The following is a 17,196-nucleotide window of genomic DNA, read 5'->3' as shown; positions in this document are numbered from 1 at the left end:
CACTGCATGGAAGCAGAATCCTGCTGTGCCCATTCCAGACAGGTGTTACTCTAATTGGTCCTTTATAACTTAGACTTTACAGCTTTCCCCAGCAGCCAGACTCAGTAATTAAGTATCCTTCATTAGGAAGCTTTTCCAAATCTCCAATTTAAACCTTTGCTGCGTGTGGAGCCAGGCACTTTTCTTGCCCTTTGGTGACTCGGACAATATTTTAGACACACCTTCTTTGCAGACTTTTTGAGAATTAGAAGACTATTGTCATGTCTTTCTATTTCCAAGCTCTACAAATTCACCACTTTCAGTTTTATCCTTATGCAAAGGAAATTTTTCTTAACCTCTTTATGATGTCTGTTGCTGTCCTGGAACCAGGGATACTTTAGCCCTTTCTGCCCACTTTTCACCAACTAAATGCATTTCAGGATGACCGCTTCTGTGAAGTGGGCATCAAAAGCTCTCTTAAGCTACAGCTGGGGTGTCAGGAGGCCTAATGAATGTTGCTAAACTGTTTAGACACACTGGAATAAAAGCCCCCTGAGGAAATTAAAGTAGTCTGAGTATGAGAAAGTCTAACACTGCATATACAATGTGCTGAGAAATATTAATCCCGTCAGTAGTATCCATGCTTTAATACAGCCGCTTATAGCAAAAAAGGAAAACAAAACAAAAAAAAAGCCCAACGAAAACCCACGATACCACCCCACTTACTTTACCTCTAGCAGGCTCACATTATTACTCAGTCTCCAAATCTTCCTTTCTGGAGCATGTTCCTGATCAAGAGCTTTTCCAGCTGAGTGATGGATTTGTAGGTCTAGCTCTGAAAGACCTCAGACATCTTTGAGGGGATCATTACTAGCTAGCCTTTAAAAACAGGTCTGTTTATATTAAAGAAAATCTGTGCTATTGTGAAGGCAGAGACCACCCTCTTATCTTCAGGAAATAACCTTTAGGGTTTTAACAACTAACACTAAAGAAGAGTCTTTTCATCTCCTATTGCCTGAAGCATCAAAATGCAGTGAGGAATGTTTTCAGAAACAAAATGCAAATGCACGATGGACTCAGAATGGGGTGAGAACACAGCATGAAAGCTTCAGATTTATTTAAGATTACAAGGAGACTTGCTTATCTCATCCAAAAACCTCTTATAATTAGCATCTGCATCTCATGTACTGTCTCATTTTACCTTTTGCTCTCAAATAGTGCTGGAGGCTTGGTTCTAGGATGGCTTGCTCTGACATCCGCAACGTCTGCCTTCCCCATTTGACTGAAGCTCCATCTCAGTGATGCAGAAAATTAATTAGGGCATTTTATTTCCTTTATATGTAGACCTAAATATTATTTCAAAGGCTGCAAATATGGTGACTCTGTGAATGAATAAAACCAAAATTAGACAAAATCATTTCTTTTGCATGATTTCTGGGGCTGATAGCAAAAACAACCATGAAAGAAGCTAAACTCAGAATCTGCTATTTTAACCATACTGGAAAAAATTCTGTGTACCAATTAGAGAGATTACACTGCTCCAAGTGATGCAGAGAACTAAATAATCAGGCAACTATACTAACCAGATGTCACTTCATCAGACGAGAAAGAAGTATTCCATAGTGAATGGAAGATGGTCTGTGGGGTATCCATTGACTCATGCATAAATTTCCCATTATTCCCATAGTCACTTCTTCCATAGGTTTTCCTCCGGCCTTTGCTCATTAATTCCTCCACTGTGCTTGGTGGAAAGAGCTGCTATGTGAGTGACGACTACTTGTTCAGCTGGGCAGAGGCCATGTGCACAGGGAATGTGGTGACTGTGTACATGCTTATTGATCCCGGGTCCTGGGCACCAACACACACCTCATATGCTCTGTAACGAAGTATTACAATGTCAGTAGCGGAGAAGCAGATTCATGTCTTCAGCTTCACTCATTACAAATTTCTACAGGGCTTGTCATGGCAAAACTGACATGCCACTAAAGATACAGAAAGAAATAAGACCAAAAGAGACATTAATAATAACAGACAATTAGGTATCATCACCTGTGCTCAGATGTTGCTGCTCAACAAGCTGCTGAAAATATTACCCATGTTTGGGTTTTTAGAAGTCGGATATTTCATCAGATTAAAACCTTTGTGATATCAATACTTCACTACCTAAAAAGCAGTTATTCAACCTGTGTCTACTAAATACATGTTTGAAGTTCAAGTTGATCTAATGTGAATTCATGTTCAGTTGTGCATGTGATGTTTGGATGTAAACATCCTTTTCACATTGTACAATACACCCCATTGCTATTGAGTCTTTTCTCAGTTTTAGTTATGAATCTTTATGATATTTCATCTCAGTGGCTGATCAGATAACTTAAAATGCCTGCACAAAATCTGCTGTCTTTAAATTGGGCTAAAAATGCCAAACTTACTTATCTGTGTATAGTCCAGTTAAACTAGTTTGGCTGAGCTAACTTGCTATGGAATGGCACCTTTTTTCCAGAATAGGACAAGAAGTTTTCCACCATGTATTGTTGGTAAGGTTAAAACAATCAGACAGATGCCAGCCCCAGACCTCGCTCACCTGGAAATTACATTGCAAGCAGCACAAGACAGAGCACAAAGGAAAAAAATATCCTGCTCAGAAATTCAACAAAAAGCCCCCTTCTGCTCAACTTCAAACATGTGCTGAATGCTCCCCTAACATTAGGCATTACTTTGTCCTTGTCTCCTTCAAGACAAGGGAACAAATCTCAGCCCATTTGAATTATAACAGCTGCAATGACTTCAACAGAGTGATGAGTATTTATTCCAGCAGGAAGTCTTACCCAAAATCTTTCCAAACTGCAAGATCACTCTTATTGCATAACAGGATATTCCATATCACATTATGCGAATGCAGTAGCACATTTTCAGCAAGCACAATCCAGTAATCCATCAACAGCACATGATGACAGTGATGACCACTATCCTCTAACTCAGCCTCCTATTCTATCTAGTAATTGTTACTGCATTTTTTTAAATGCTCCACAGCTACTTCTTCATAGTGGCCACAGAATTAACAGATCTGTTAAGCTCCATTAATAAGAATTGTATTCTAAAAAAGGTAAAATATTAGCTGTCTGGGGATATCTTAATCTATGAAAGGCTCACTGTAGTGTAGATACTGTCCTGATCATAAAGTGCTTTTAAATAACAAAAGGCTAGGTAGGGGGAGAAGAAAAATATTTCTATTATGTCTTTATATTCTCTTTATTAAAGATCTATAAAAACGCACCCAAATCCAACCCCAATACAAACAACTATTCGTAGAAAGATGCCACACTATGGCAACAGAGGATTAAGCAAAGCAGTATTTAAAAAAACTTAAAATGTATGGGTTCTGTTTAGGGGGCAGAAGCCCTCTGTTCAATAGGAAGGTTCTTACTGAATATCTTTGGGCTTCAAATCACCTTGCATTTCCATAGCCCATTTTCATGCTCCGCAGCCAGTCCACAGTTTCCCTCTGCCCAGGCTCTCATCAATCCATTCCCTGCCCAGCAATGGCTCTCCTTGTTTTCTGTAAAGACAGATGAAGCAGAAAGGTAAGAGTTGAGAGAAAATGCATCTCTGCAGTAAACACAGCCTGTGGACATCAGTTTCTCTCAGCACTGGATGGCAATTATTTCTGTGTAATAGGCAGTCACCTGATGACCCTCTCCTTCAGCATGCAATGCTTCTACTGTCAAATGTTAATCCCTTTGTTAGCTACTCAGCTGCACGTTCGTTTAGAGGGCTAACGACTTACACTGTTCCTTCTCTGCATGATTTCGATGGACATGTAATTAGAGGTGAATGGAGTCTTCAGAGGTACAGAAGCCATGAAAGCTAGGGGCAAAGTCAAAGTACTTGTCTAATTTTGCAATCAGCTGTTTCAGTGAATGAAACCATGTGGTCGGCTGCACACAGAGGAAAAGAAAGTAGAAAAGGAGAAGCCAAAAAACCCCCAGCCTTTAAAAATAAACTAAAAAGTGGGTTGCCTGGCACTGACAAAGCTCTGAGCTGAAAAGAAATGTGTTTCAAAATATTTTTGGTTGGAGTGCCAGAGAGCACATTGTAAGATAAATGCCAGCAAGGAGCCTGTTCTTTTCACACAGATTGGAAAAGTATCTGAAGGTGAAAACTTTGTTTTAAAGTGCTTGAGATCCTTAATCATTAACAGAATGACTGTGAGATCTAGAAAGAAATAGAAAAATACATGAAGGTGAACTGAAGAACTTCTCATGAGCCGCAGCACCGCCTTAAAGATTTGAGCTTTTTTGATGAAAGCTGCCCATATCTGCAACACCTCAGGAAATATCCTCAGCTCTTACACCAGCTGAGAATGTCCTTTTGAAGTCCAAGTGATTTTTGCATATGTATTAATATCATAGGAAGAAGTAGAAAATATAATAGGGAGGAATAGCCCTGATAGATTATAGATGAAATAAACCCTCTCAGCTCTGAGTTTTGCATTTGCACAAACTACAGAGAAGGTCCCATTTTGCTTCGAGCCATCACTCTTCTTCGAGCCATCACTCCTGCACAGGGGTTTGTGGATGAGGCCAGATCCTAGCAAGAAGTATTGGCTGCTGGCCAGTCATTTATGTCACTTGTAGTCCTATGTCACAAGGACTGACTGTGCCGGCTGAAGCCATGGCTAAGCAGGGGAATGTTGCAGGGGCTCAAGTACACATTCAGGCTATCATGTGATGCTGGCTGTGGTGCTCTGTGCTAATTTCTCACACCTCCCATGGCTGCATATTATTTTCTGCTTTCAATAATTTTTTTTGTCTCTTTTTTAACTCCTCCTATGCTTTTGGCCTCCTCATCACTGGTTTCCCTGTGTGCTGCATAGCCACCCCTGTTATCCCTGTGTGCTGCACCACCTCCCTGCAGCACAACCTTTAGACAGGATTTTCTTCCTTTTGTCCATTTTGGAGCCTCTTTTCTCCTTATAGATCATGCAAAGTGCATTCTTGGATGAGATGGTGTTTGCATTAAATAACACCTACTCCTATTCTTTCAGTTACTCAGGAGCCAATCAGAGTGATATTTTTCCAAATTAAAATAACATGCCTTCACTAGTGCTTTGAATTCAGAAGCATAATTTCATTAAAAATGAAAGCCCAGAATAATAATTAATTAATAATTGTTTTAATTCAGTCTGGGCTTATGAGCTAATATCTCTCACACAGTTGTCTAATATAATTATAAACATAATTTCATGCTTAATGAAATATAAATGAAGCAATTGAATGGCACGCTCAAAAGAAATCTCCCTATCAATCAGTTGCCCTCCCAACCCTTCCTTCTTTCCTGCATGCTTTAGTTAGCTATTTTGTTTGAAATGTAGCTTGTGTTATGGAAAGATTCGATTTAAAGACTGCAAGCAGGAGATGATCCATCACGTCCCTCAGGAAGAAGGTCTGCTGGTGAATTGCCATCATGATTCAAACTGGGTGTCTTGTTACTAATATGAAGCCATTTTATTTTCCCATTCTTAGCCCTGGTAGTGCTTATAAAGTTGCACGAGAGTTCTCCAACAACAAAGTGATCTAAGCGGCCTCAGATGAGCTGACACACTCTGGGCTCTGGGCTCTCCATCTAAACAGAGATTTCTCTGCTTCGTACCTGAGTGCCTGGACACTTCAGTTCTTCATGAGAACTGCCTCTGGAGTCAGTGCAGTCCAACCCGTCCTGTGCCCCTGCAGCAGCCAAGTCCCATGTTAACTGCAATGAGAACACACATCCATGAATGTCTCTATTTTCATTGCAACCCATTTCCCATCACGCTGGCAGAGACAGAATATTTTGCTGTTGGCAACCTTGGGTAAGATGACTATGGGCAGCTGGGTGAGGATTCTGTGATTATTTTTTTTTTTAGTGATTTGGGATCTGCCGATAATCAAACACAGTAACTCTACACTTCTGGCTATTTTTTAGTTTATCATCTTTATCACTGAAACCACTATCCGCCTTCTGAATTATAACAGTAATTTCTCTCACATTTTAACTAGCTGGCTGGCAATGCCCAGTGGTGTCATTGTGAAAAACCTTGTTTGCAGTTGCATGGCTCGCAGCTACAAATAGGTACAACTGTAAAATACTTACTAATTTCTTATGCATGCATTCCAAGAGCCGCAGTAATGCCCATCTTCACTGTGTGCCTAAGGAGTGGGAGAGAGAAATAAAATCAATGTCTTTTGATCAGAAGTGTAATGATCCTGGCAGAAGTGTGGCAGGGGCTGGGAACCCACAGACTCCAAAGTGAGTAATGCTTGCTTTGGCTTGGGTGCAGTAAACGTATGTTTTATTTTGCTACGGCTTGGATAGAATTAAATGGAAGTTTGTTGGAAACTTAAGTTTTGCTTGGTTCAGGTTTAATTATGAATGGTTCACTCAGCCTCAGTAATGACTCCTACTCACTAACTATCCTGTATTTGAGATGTGACAAAAGTGTAGTTCAGGTACACAAAGTATAATTATTTAATGATGAAGTAAAGTTGCATAGGAAGCCTTTAAGCTATTACACTCTTAGTAGGGTATTTTGCAGTCATGGAATAATGAACATAATTTAATTTTTAAAAAGCTATACAGCTCCTGCTGCTTTTGAAAATGATATGTAGCTAACAAGTTAGGTTTTTCCCATTATAGAAATCTATATGCTACAACAAAGAACTTACAAAGTTCAATGCACTGCCACCAAGAATAGGGGAAACTATTAGTGATTATCCAGGCTAACTACGGTAGAACTCACATATCCAGCAACAATCATGAACTCGACAAATCAAGCTTGTAAGCTTGTGGTGTGATCTGAAAACCTAACAAGCTTCCAAGAAGGATTTCTGGTCTTAAAATACATTCTTTCTTTCTGGATTTTTTTTTCATGAGATGTGCAAGACTGAACAGCATGAGGATGGCTGTGCCATTGAAGGGATATATTTATATATTATGTAGCTGCATTCCAATTATGAAATTGATCCATGGATAAAAATCCCTTAAGGGTAGCTATTAATGAGATTGCTTGCTCTGAGTGCATCCAGTAATAAGATTAGGTATACATTTATCCTGAGCAGAGATAAACCAATGACAAGTTTGTGCCAAGATAAGACAGTTTTGAAAGGCAATTAAACTGGGAACATAATGTGTGTGCATATGTCTGTGGGAGGCTGCAGGATGGAAAGTTGGTTTTCATCTGCAGAAGTGCTTCTGAGTGTAACAGGTAGGGAGTAACAGGCTTTTCACAGTAGTGAGATGAAATCTGAGCTTAAAAATCAAAATATTTGAATCTGGAATTTACAAATCAGTTTTCATAAAATGTGCAGCCTGGCCTTTCTGGCTTTTTCTCCCCCAACAGAATGCTTGAAAACACCCTTGACAACTACCAGCTGCCCAGTAAGGCAAGATTCAGTCACCACAGTTGGACTTGTATCATGATGGAGTTCAGAGAATGTAGCACCTGAACAGCACCCAGGCTCCTATGTAGCTTTACACATCGCCTAGATGAGGCAAACCAGTCAGTGATGCTCAGGGAGAAAAGATGTCAAGTATTCCTTACAGGATTTGCCATAGAAATACCTGTGCCATAGTCATGGCATTATGTGGGTCTCAGGGTTTAAACCTAAACAGTTTAGGTAGTGTCGGAGAAGCAGCCACAGCAGCATGGCGCTCAGCACATACAGAAATCAACGTAAAAACAATGGCATTTGCCACATCTTAGCAAGGGCATTTCTGTCCCTATTTTATGGCTTTTGCAACTGCTTGGTTACTCATCACTCTCCTGCAAGACAGCTGAAATGTCTCCTAAAATATTCTCTTATTTTTTACAGTGCTGGAAAAGTATCCTTCTTACACTGTTATTACTGCTGTTGCTCAAGACATTGTTTGGTTGCAGCATTTCCAATAATCAGTGTACACAGGGCGCTGCAAGGCCAGAATCCCTCCAGAAGCAGGATCCTCTCTGGTGCATAAACAACTCATGCTCACATCAAATTTTGAAGTACTGGGCTGATTAAATAGACCTTAAAATCCTGCCTCTGCTTGCCACACTTCATCTACCTGAACCAGAGCCAATAGCCAGAGCCTATGCCCCTGGAGCTGAAACCCCTGGGTACTGCTGTGGACATCACCAAGCATCAGGTAAAAATGTGGAGGGGGAGGACAGCCATAACCCAATTTCTGGAGGAGTATCTGGGGAGATTATGGACAATGACTGGAGTATAAAGGGTGGGAATGAAGATGAATAGTGGCATGATTTGTGCTCCCTTCATTTTTTGCCTGATCAGTCCAAGGTCACTCTGCTAGCACAAATGAGAGCAGCCTGGAGGCTTCTGTAAACCACATCAGTTGGCAAAACCTTTGAACAGAAAGGTATGAAGAGAAAGGGAGCACTTCCAATGAACGTGAGCATCTGTCTCAGGACATTTGGAAACATTCTTAAAAGCAAGAATAACATTAATTTGTAATAAAAGAGTATCTTCAAAATTCCTATACTCCATAAAAACTGGCATTTCAATGATATGTGAAAGTAAATGAAATAGTGTTGCAAAGGAAACTCCCTTCCTCATTTGTTTTGAATATGAAAACCTTCTTTTCAACTGTTAAATATCCAAATTCCTTAAATTAAATTACTTAAGAAATTTGGATGTTTCCCACTTCATCTAGGTGTGAGAGAAACGAATAAACTGACTTCCACCATATATTCAGAGACTTCAAAGGGATGCTTATAAGTTTTTTAAATATCCACTAAATGAGTATTCTGCCTATTAAGTAGTGACTGTAGAAAGTAGATGCAGACAATGTGTATTCTTTTAAGAGCCTTCTGTTAAGAAGCTGCAAAAAACATATGGTATATATAAAGAAATGTATTTAGTATTTTTCTTCCTAATTTATTCACATGTAATTATTTGCTTAACTTATTCAAAGTGGTCTGGAATCCAGTTCTTACCTGCTGCAGAAAGCTGTTGTATTTTTACTTCTCTTAAGCAAAACACCAAGATCCTTTTGCCTCCCCATCTCATTTGGCAGAAGCTGTGCTTATGCCAAGCAAAGCCACCCTACTCTTTCTCTCAAAAATAATTCACAGGCCTGCTTTTCTGTTAAAAACCTTATTACAAAGTGATAAGAAATCCCGTAATTCAATAAGAAATATTGGATTTAGCTGCTCCTCCCATTAGGCTGTCTGCTCCCTGCCAGGATAGCTGATTCTTCCAAAGCCTGTCCTTTGTGTCACATATGGACACACAGTGCTGAGCAGTGACATTAATTCTCCTAACAGATATTTTGAATCATCAACTTTGTTTTGCCTCTTGGGGTCCCTCCTTAAGAATTTTAAATAATCAGCTCTCTTCTAAATTAGCATCAAAGATTTGCTGGTTGGGTGCAAGATCTCTGAGCTCTTTCTGAAACTCTGATAATTTTCCTTTTCTTTCTGTATCCTTCCTTCACTGCTCCTCCTGTAATCAGGATCCCAAAACGTGTGCTTTCTGATGAGGATTAAGGCATGACCCATGCATGATTGCAGGAAATAAGCCTTTAAAATATGCCTAAGTGCTCTGCTTGTTTGAAGTTACTGATCCTTAAAATAGATGTCTGAAAAAATTTGTAATTTCAACTGTTTCTGCAGATATTGTTCCAGTATGTGTAACAAGGAGACACATCAAGCCAAGTTACATCAGTTATGCTTCATTATATCATGAACTGAGCCAAATGAATCAAAACATACAGTAATACTTCAAATGAAAATGCAAGCCTCATACAGTTTCTTTCCCTAGTTACCACTTACAAAGCAGCAAAATATTCAGCTTGATTTGGGGATTTATTTTAGCTATTCACCAAAAATCATTTCAGTATAGAAAATATTTTGCGTGTTGTGAGCAAGGATGAGTAATTGTTCCCTGGTTGTGTTTTCAATATCACTCATGATTCGAAAGCCCAGTAGGATAGCCAATGGGTCCAATGTTTGCTCAGCTTACCTCATATGGACCATTTCTTCCTTCCAGACCACACTCCTGTTTTCCTGCTCTCCACCCTTTCTTGTTCCCTTCTAACTATTTCAGAGGAGATGATCACAAGTGGGGTTTGTGAACTGGTTTATCACAGACTCATATAATTAAAATTAAGATATGCCTTTATTTTATTCTTCGGCAATTTCCACATTATTCCTAGCAGTGTTCCCCTGCTTGATCACCTCTAAACTTCAGATGGCTTTTGCAAGAACTAAATGCAGTGACTCAGAGATCTGCTTCCTGAGTCAGATTTTATAATGAAGCCATGTAGAGTAAGAAATCAGCCAAACCAGGATAATCAGCACAGGACAGTGGGGCAAAGAGTTCTTTCTTTCTCATCTGTGGCTCAGTGCATGGAACAGTTCTGGGAAGTCCCAGAAATTAGGGAGAATGCAGCAAGAACAGAGTTTCTTCAGCAAACCCAGTTTTCCCTTTTTTGTGACCTTTCTGCTCAGAAACAGTGGGAAAAGAATGGATTTTTTTTTTCCCCAGTTTATTTTTTTCAGGGACCTTTTGTCCCTTTTGAGATATTGGGCATCAAGTGCCACCACTGGAAACTCAGTGAAAGAAGATGCTTTAGAAATCCTAAGGTACTGTTTGGCATTTTTAGATCCCTGCACACTAAGCTTGCTAGCAAAGCTCTTTCACAGCCATTTAATGTATTGAGTATATTGATAGAAGTAGTAGAGTAATATTGCTCTGTCCTCATTAGTCTCTGAAGGTAGTTATAACATAATTTAATTCTATTTAATGTTGCTTTAATCCTAACAAAGTCAAGATAAGGTCAGATATTTCACCTTTACTGAAGTTCTCAGGCCTCTTATGCCTGTGTGCTTACAAACTTATGAGAAAAACATTTCAGTCATTTCCACAGCAATGATCAAAGAAAATCACAAATGCAATGGACTTCAAAGAAAAGGGCAATGGCCCAGACCTAGCTCTGAGGCAGCGTGCACAAAACTGGTGAGATCTGAGCTAAATTGCTTAAAAACAGCTCCCACTTTGCAGCACTGGATATTTAAGGGAGCACAGACTTCAGGTCTGTGGGTACCTGCTGCTCACCAGTGATGGCAAGGCGGCGGGCTGCAAAGCTGGTCTTGCACTCATCTCTGCATGGTGAAGCTTCAGGCACTGGAGATTTTAGGTAGTCTGTGTGTCACCAAGCTCTGACCTCTCAGGTCTGGGAATTGAGGATCAGTGGAAGAAACAAAAAAAAAATACAGTCCCAAGAAGAGAAATGGAGTGGAAAAGACATGTCAGTCAATGCAGCGCTTATCCCGGTAAGATGGATGGGTGACCAAGGAACTATGCTTATCCCAAGGTCTTATTCTGGACCTGTAAAATCCTATCTTCATCTTCACCAAGAATGTTTATATTCCTGCCAGTGCTACAGGAGGAGGGAATATGAACAGTAACTGGTCTGCAGGGTACTGGGAAACTGGCCTGTACTTTCTCTTCCCTTCCTCAAGTTCTGACAGGTCCAGGGCTTGTAGCCACAGCTCCCCAGAAATAGGGGAGATGTAGGGCTCTGCTGCAAACTGGCTTGTACTTGACACTGTCTACCAGAGGAAAACAGCTGTAGCCTGGAAACCCACAGCTACAGGCTGCTGTAGGCCAATGCAACACCCCCACAGCAGTAGGGCAAATGCTTTAAGCTATCTATCTGTTTGCTGGGTATGCTAATCCACCTCACTAATGCATGACCAACAGTCACAGGCAATTTTCTGTAGGTGCTTGGGGAAGAGGGGAGATGGGAGAAGAGGATGCGTTGGCCCCACTGAGCCAGCACTGGCAAGCTGGGAGGTGAAAACTCAAGAGGTGCATTTAGCAGAGTTAAAGCCTCTGTTGCACACTGTGGTGCCTGCACTATCATGGAGAAATAAATCTTGGTTAAATTTTTGATGAGCTTTCGGCTGCTCTAAATAATTAACTAGGACCTCTCTCAATTGAACACTGGGGCAACTTTTCATGTTTCAAACACTTCCCGCCTTAATCACAAGGGAATCGCTCAAGTTATTCAGGTCACTTCGTATATTTATTTATTTTTAATGTCACTCATCAAAACAAATTTTGAACCTTCATGCAGGGACAGGAGAAAGCAGCTTCCTTTTGATCTCACTCCAAGTAAATCTCCAGGAGAAATATGTGTCTTATTTCCCGTAGCTGGATAATAGAGACTGATCAGTTCATCGCTCCCAATGCAACTTAGAGTGATAGTGTGCCCTCATATCCTATGTTTCGACATTCCCCAAGTCCACAATGTTTCAAAGATGACGATGCCCAATACCATAGGATAGTTTTTGAAAGACAGATTCATTAACAGGGATACTTCTGTATCTCCTCACATAAAGCATAGGAGACTGATCCTGCTTTTGAAAGGCTGATTGTATGACAGTATAACTACTGAAGTCAGCTCTGCTCCACCACCATGCAACGACATAGAAAAATGAAGTCTTAAAAACATTCATTCTGTCCCTTCATTGAGTGTCAAAAGGAGCCTGGACATTGTTTTATGCAAAAAACAGGCTATCTTATGAGTATATAAAGTGGGCATTAAGTGTATTAAATATTGGATTCAGTCCCTAATGAGGGGCTTTGATCTCCTATCATAAAACTCAGATGTGAAAATTGGACTCTGAAAGCAGATTAGTAAGAAAGCTCCTTCCTACCCACTCCAGTCTACTGCTGCTCCAGAAGTCACAAGACTGTGCCTGAACTCATGCAATATGAAAATAGCAGCGTGCTGTCTGTAAGTCCAGTTTTATGCAGAGAAGTGGCATGTAGGTGAGGTGGTGGTAATCTGGTTTCAAGCCATAACTTACCTAAGCTACCATAACTTACATGTGCTGCCTCTGAGCTTCAGCATCCCATCCACAAAAATGGGACTACCCACATCATTCTGTCTCAAAGACATCACGGGAAAACAAACATATCTAAAATCGCAGAGGGTTTCAAGAATATTATAGATGCAGGAGCAGATTGCACTCTCAGCTGAATTTCTAACAAAGACCTACCCAGAGCTTTCAAACCTGTCAATAAATCGAGGATTAATGATCTCAGCCTGCACCATTTTGTAACTTGTTACTTTAGGCACCAAAGCTAGCGAGCAGTTTTAGTCCTACATGACTCACCTTTTTTTCTATGGATGGTCACTGCAAAAATCTGACCCAGTTAGTTATTTCCCAGGAACCCCGATTACTATTGTTCAGCAATTATCATAACCAAGTTTCTATATATGCTGCTTTCACTAATTTGTCTGCTTTTGCAGTGAAAACTGTCATAACTGCTTGATTTAAAATGCAGACTGCCTGAGAAAGAGCCTCCTGAGAAGTGATGGGTTCAGAGAAGTGCTACGTGTGGAGGAGAGCACTTTAAATTGAAAGCGGGTGCTCTCATGTTTCTGCAATGAGATCGGCAGAGCTATGTGTTATTAAAACTGGATCTTACAAGATTTCCTTCAGAAAATGTACTTTGGTGCTGTCCATCTCTTCCGCCAGTTTCTCTGAATTGTGTATATGTGGATAGCCATAGGTCAAATTAATTTATTTTTGTATTTGATGGTGTTGTTACCAATGCATATATTTGGCCATAGGTACTGACAGTACCCCTGGAGGTATTCACTTAGGCACACCATTTAGAGCTGGACTTGGCAGCATTAGGTTTACAGTTGGACTCCATGATCTTAAAGGTCTTTTCAACCTAAACGATTCTATGATCTTTTTCACTCTTTTCCCAGATTAATTTTTATATATCAGCGTACAATAGGTCATCTATTCTTTCTGTGGTTTAATGCAGTCATACTTTCTATCTATCTCAATACCTATTGAGTGTTAAAATGACCACACTACAGTTTGCAGGGCAGGGATAATTCATCCCTACTTTCCAACACACTTCCTCACATCATTTCCAGTATTTCAGAGAATAAGCGCTTATTTTAATCACCATGTGCTGCATATATAATTTTTTTCCAAAGTGAAATTTCCTTTTAATGGAGGCTGGGTCATGAGAGAGCAATTATATGAGTTGCGTGCATGTTACAGAATAATTTAAAATCAACTTTCAGGTCAATCTTTTTTAATTATCTATTTTATCAACTGTTTTTGACTAGCAATTTAAATAATCGTGTTTGCCTAATACCTCGAAATGTAATTGCTTTTAGATGGCCTTTATTCTGATCTGAGTGTCAGTATCTTTCTCTTCATACTGCACATGTTTGCACCTGTCTGCATGGTGACAGATTTGTGGTGACAGCTTGTATAACTTATTTATAAAATGATGAATTATTTTAGAATTCCTTTAAGTTCACAGACTGGAAATATGGAGAAACACCTGCTTGCTGCAGAGAGCTGAAGAGGATATGCTAAGTCAAAGGGAAACTATGTGAATTGGTGAAGAGCACATTTCAAGTGAAACAAAACCCCATGGGCCATCCTTATGCTGCTCCAGGTTTCACAGACAGCTCCATGGATGTAATTTTTTAGCTATACACTCCCTGTTGCTCAAGCCAGAGATCACAAGGAAGGTTCCCAAAGGCTTTAGGGCATGGACTCCACTGGAGTACAGGGGAAGCAGCAACCCCCTCAGGACTGGCTCGGAGCAGAAGCCAAATGGAAGTACTCTGAGTGGTGTCTGGCAAATCCCCTCCACTGAGCCTAGCTGGAGCCAAGCAGCCCCCTGTGCTCAAAGCACACGTCTACTTTCCTGTGTCTTTCTCAGTCCTACAAGGGAAATACCTCGGTGTCCACTTTGTGGTTACTTGCGCAAAGACTTCATCAAGTGGCCCAGTGCCATTTTGATCCCAGCATTAAACATACCCTGTCACTGCAGTCACAGTAAGAGTGTTGCTATGAAGCCATCTTGTTAACATAAAAGGTTCAGTTCATCAGCAGGTGGTTTCACTAGGTAATGGAGTCTGGGATGTCCAGCTGATGTGCCATAGAAACAGTAACGAGATCCTCTGGTAGCAATTAGTCCTCATTCCCAGCAGTACAAGCAGAAATAAACAAGTGAATTACCTTGTAGGAACTGTAAGTGGACAGAGCAAATACTACAGACAGAGACTGCATTGCACAACCAAGTACAGAGCACACCGATAAAGGACCGCTAAAGGAGCAGCACACGCACAAAGTGCGCTCTGACCAGCTGTTAACAGCAGCAGTACCCAGGAGCGTCAGGCTGGAAAAGTCTATGCAGGGCAGGCAGTTTCTATATATGAAATACATGTACATTATAATAACTAGCTGTGGCTTACATGTAAATATGCCTGAATAGGGGTCATACAGCACAGCACTCTTTTCCTGTTGAGTTTTTGATATCTCTAATTTCTTCTGAGTCCTGCCAGGAGTACTGTTAGCTCATTTTAGAGAGTGATTCCTGGAGCAGAGGCCACAACTGACACTGTGCAACAGCAATGCTTAGTTGATGCACATTAGGACAATCAAAATAATCCACTATACCCCAGCTGATAGAGTAGTACTGCACTTAGAAAGAGGTTATCACATGTGTCTGAATAAAGCCTACCTGGACACATCCTTTTAATAGACAGGTAATCCATTATGCATCTTTGTCACAAAGTTACTCTCAGTCACTTTCATACATAATGAAGATACTTCTCATCATCACTCAAAAAAAGACATTGCTTTGAATTTAGCATCCACCATGAAATCCTACTTATAGAAACATCTATTTATCAGCTACTTAATGGCCTTTAGATTGGAAGGCATCTTCTTTTCTAATTTAGAAAGGGACTTAAAGCTCATCCTGTTCCAACCCCCTGCCATGGGCAGGGACACCTTCCACTAGACCAGGTTGCTCCAAGCCCCATCAAACCTGGCCTTGAACACTGCCAGGGACAGGGCAGCCACAGCTTCTCTGGGCACCCTGTGCCAATGTCTCACCACTCTCACAGTAAAGAACTTCTTCCTAATATCTAATCTAAATTGTTTCATATTGTCCAGCTCAGTTCTTGGTTTCATTAAACCTGAAGCCCTGTATAAGTTAGTATTTCTGGCCCATAATATTCTGAACTCTATCCAGGCTACCAGTGGACATCAATGTTTAAGCTCTGTGCCAGCTCTGATTATTACTGTGTACTGGTCAGCCTGCTAGATACATGGCAAATGACCACTCTGGTGTTAGGCCAAATCCAGCCAGGGCCTGAATGTTTAATGCTTCAATACTCATAATAATGCAGTATAGCAGCATATCAATTACTACAAAATTAGCTGCAGAATTGCTCCTGGATGCAAACATACATAGTATTGACATTTATTTTCCTACCAAGAAAGACTGAATTTTATTTTTGAGAGTGACCAAGATATTGGCATAGTGCTTTGTGCTTTTCAGATTGTCTCTATTTGAAAAATTAACTATCCCTTAAGGTAAATTAAATGAGCCTTTTTCTTTGTTCTTTCAATCCTACTGCTAGAAGCCTAATGCTGTTCAGCTGGAACTGCGTGTAAGCCAGAGATACACAGGTTGCTCCTTTGAGTATTGATTTCCCAAGCAGCATATAGACAAAGAAAAGCTAGCAGGAATAAACCTAGGCAATTCAGGCCATCTTCATTGTCAGAAGAAATGCAGGTATTTACTGTGCTTATGAAGGAATATGACTTGGTCAGACCATATAATGATGCACTCAGTGCAATTTCAGGAATAAGAGAGGGGAATACGTGAACTTGCAAAAAGGATGGAAGCAGAGAGTCCCAACACCTACGGATCACACACACATCTGATATCATACCCTTAGAAGGCAAAATTTGGTCTCCATGTAGACCCACTCATCCTTCTTGCAGCATTCATGTAATTGAACACAGTAGCATTTTCCAGAACTTTGTTTCTATCAGACTCTGCAAATACTGTGGAGTGTATCTCCATCAACACAAAACCTTCTTCCTGGCTTTATCTGTCTCAGTGAGAAAGAGTGCAATGCACAAAGGGTAAATATAGCTACTTCTTAGCCCAGAACCAGAACTGTTGGAGCAGGTTTACCTTTACATGCTTACTCTCAGTCCTGGAATGGAAAAGCTGCTACTACAACTCCTGCTCGAGACACTTGCTTTGTCCCCAGTTCTTCTATGCAGGTTTATTTTCTGCCTCTTCGGTAATGTTTTCTGCTTACAGTCACATTTTCTGCTTGTTTCTGTTGGCATTCTGTTTGTCTATGAGTATGAACATGCACGTCTGTGCATGT

At 40.4% G+C, this 17,196-nt stretch overlaps 1 long non-coding RNA gene across 4 annotated transcripts; it reads right to left on the bottom strand.

Moving 5' to 3' along the window:
• Positions 1-898: 898 nt before the first annotated feature.
• On the bottom strand, positions 899-15,897 carry LOC136017839 (uncharacterized). Of its 4 annotated transcripts, none has more exons than XR_010614105.1 (6): positions 14,819-15,897; positions 6,109-6,164; positions 5,629-5,727; positions 3,434-3,535; positions 1,563-1,855; positions 901-1,361 (listed from the first exon to the last, which is right to left on the bottom strand). It is a non-coding gene; the product is annotated as an uncharacterized LOC136017839 (long non-coding RNA). The 4 variants fall into 4 exon arrangements; XR_010614106.1 differs by lacking the exon at positions 14,819-15,897 and adding an exon at positions 11,067-11,171; XR_010614107.1 differs by lacking the exon at positions 14,819-15,897 and having other exon boundaries at positions 899-1,361; positions 3,404-3,535; positions 6,109-8,500.
• Between the last annotated feature and the right edge of the window lie 1,299 nt (positions 15,898-17,196).

The sequence above is a fragment of the Lathamus discolor genome, chromosome 6 (genome assembly GCF_037157495.1).
Source record: "Lathamus discolor isolate bLatDis1 chromosome 6, bLatDis1.hap1, whole genome shotgun sequence".
Classification (NCBI taxonomy): Eukaryota; Metazoa; Chordata; class Aves; order Psittaciformes; family Psittacidae; genus Lathamus; species Lathamus discolor.
The sequence above is the reverse complement of the archived record's forward strand: the minus strand, read 5'-3'. Positions and strand labels throughout refer to the sequence as shown.